Below are 2,998 nucleotides of genomic sequence, written 5' to 3'. Positions count from 1 at the left end.
TCAGAAAAATTAAATATTTTATATATTAAATTGATCCAAAGACTTAAACGGAATCGGACACCTGCTGAAGATTTCATTGTTCATACTGGCAGAATTATGAGTGTGTTGACGTTGAAACCAGCCTCTTATAGTGTACTGCATCGTTCGCACATTCCACAATCTCAATATCGACATCGACGCGAATTTGAACAAATAAGCGATAGATAAATCAGTACTGACAAAGAATCCATTTGTGTGCCAACAAGGTATCATAAGTGTCTGTATGGAGGTTATCAAGGACGATCCTATAATATTAGGCAGTATATTTGCTGAGCATGTATTCTATATAATTACTTCAGACCTCTCTGATTTACTTGTGACTGAATTTCCCCGGATTTATCATACATTAGACAATAGGCGATGTTTCCCTCCACGGGTCCGCTGGTTTCACCACCCCATAAACTTGACTGCCATCATGTTTGTAATCCAGTCGAATGTACATGTATCAACAGCATCAAAATAGACTAACCAGTTATAATTAAACACACAAATACACGTAATATGTTTTCGAATTAATCATGGCGTACTTGTATATAGAGCAGTTGATTTAATTACTAAAGTTATTTATGTAAAGTATAATATTTGATGTGTTACATCATCCGTAACTTCTTTAGATTGGTTATGCTTATATACCAGATCAGGGAAACTATGTTTCAAGTCTGCACAAATACAGCATGAAATGGATTAATTAATATACAACTGTATAGTCCCACAAGTCTCTCGCCTAACCTAAGATCTAGCATTTCTGTAACATGTAAAATAGTTTTAAAAGTTCCTAACAAAACTAGCATTAGTATGCCACCTCTCTCTGCAGCATGACATGCTCGATTTGCTCTCTTGTTTGTTTAGAAGTACACCCAATGTCGTTGGTGTATAATTGTATAGGAAGGCCTGTGGTGTTGCTTGCCCCCGCGAAATTGTGTAAGTGTATGCTGTTATCAAGTTATATATATATATATATATATATATATATATATATATATATATATATATATATATATATATGCCGACACGCCCCCGCCAATTTGTGTAAATAACATTCGCTTTCCATTCCTCATATACCGTTCACTATTGTTCCACATGCAATTCTAAGGGTAATTTGAAGGCAAGGGTTGTGGGGTTTTTTATTGTCGACTTTCAACAATGCTGCACCATTTTTATGACGAGCATTCATGCGTCAATGGCTCGTAGCCGCGTATGAAAACTATGTTAGTCTCGTAGATAGTTTTCGTAAAAATGCGATTGATCCAGCACTAATTCAAGTGCCAAATTTAAATGGCAATTACATTCCAATTTAAACCAACAAATCCCTTTTATTCCACATTCTCTGTGAAATATAAGTAATGTGTTCGGAAATTACCCGTAATTCCTTCCTTCTCACAATGTTCGCTCATGACACAATAGTTAGATTTAATCGACAATGACTGCGAGTGTGTATTTCGAACTCATACATTATATTGGTAATAGTAATGATAAATATGGAAAAAATAAGAGAAAAAATATTTTAAAAAAATTAAAAGAAATGTCCTGGATTTGAAGCTGGGACTGCCGAACACAGCGCACAGTGAGATTAGTACTATGAGCCCGTATAGAGATTATGTGGCTATGATCTTCAGCCTACACAACAAATAGAGCGCGTTCAAGGTTCATTCCAAAAGTGTTTTTTTTTTTTTGGTTTTGTTTTTTTTTGTTTTGGGGGCGGGGGGGGGGGGGGGGGTTGACGATTATCTCGGAACCAATACTCGAACGGGAACAATTTTTTGAAATTCATAATCCTGAGGTCAAGGAGATGTTTTTGTTCGCAGTTTTTGCAGTTAACCTTCATATGAGCTATTATCATTGACTTAAGTTTAAGCAGGTTTGATTTGGCGGCTTTCTCTCTTGACGGCGTGCAAAACTATGGTTAACAACCCAAACAACTTCAAGACGGTGTCTTATCAGCGTGTCTTACTGTGTGCCCCGAAAGAATGCGTCCAGCTTTCTGTCTTACCCGTTAAGGCGAACGCTTTGTGACGGTCATATGACTTTGCAAGATATGGCTACCATAAGCTATTTAAAAAAAGAAACTGGTTTACTGGTGACTCGACTCTGCCCGTGCTATTTTATGGCTGTATATCAATCCACTGGCACTGCTCAAATTTCTTGGCTTCTTAAATATTTATCTCCTGTAATAGGTTCGAAAAAGATCCTTGCCATTAGACACTAAGGAGAAAAAATCCACCCGTTGGTGAAAGCCATTTTCATGTGACCGCTACCAAGTGAAAGGACAATTGCATTCAGTCGGAGCATGGCAAAATTATCACACACGCTCGATATTCTGCTTACGGCACTCTGTCAAAACTGTGAAAATGATACATGTTAAGTACTGTATTACGTCGCGTAATATTATTTGACAGTTGTAAAATAATGCTAAACAACAAGATTTTTAACATTTATAATGCTGTACACATGAATGTATTGAAAAACGTTAGATTACACCACCCTCAAAGCATTTGTTCAGTGTTACATTTCTAACACTGTAGAAACCTGTTGGCGTTATAAATGTCTTGTTCTCATCAGTTCTATCGCTGTCAGTTGAAGTCCGGTTCACGTTGGCTTCCTCTCCTGTCGTACGTGGGAACGTCTGCCTATAACCTTCAGATGATCGTACAAGTGAAACATTCTTGAGTACTGCATAAAACCCCACTCAAATAAATAAATAAATAAATAAAATATATGTGCTTCCACCACTGACAAAATCTAACATTTAACTTGATATTAAAGTTATTTGAAGCCTTTCAGTTGTATAAGAGCATTTAAGGAAAATTTGCTTAATTGTGTAATACAGGTAACTTATCTGGTGTTCCGCGATCATTACGCCAGAAGATTAGAGAAGTATCCTACGAGCGGTACCTTGTGTTGTTCAGCCACAAACGTATAGAAGAAATATTCTTGAATCCGGCGTAGAACACCAATGAAG

The sequence above is a fragment of the Liolophura sinensis genome, chromosome 7, assembly GCF_032854445.1.
Source record: "Liolophura sinensis isolate JHLJ2023 chromosome 7, CUHK_Ljap_v2, whole genome shotgun sequence".
Taxonomy (NCBI): Eukaryota; Metazoa; Mollusca; class Polyplacophora; order Chitonida; family Chitonidae; genus Liolophura; species Liolophura sinensis.
The sequence above is the reverse complement of the archived record's forward strand: the minus strand, read 5'-3'. Positions refer to the sequence as shown.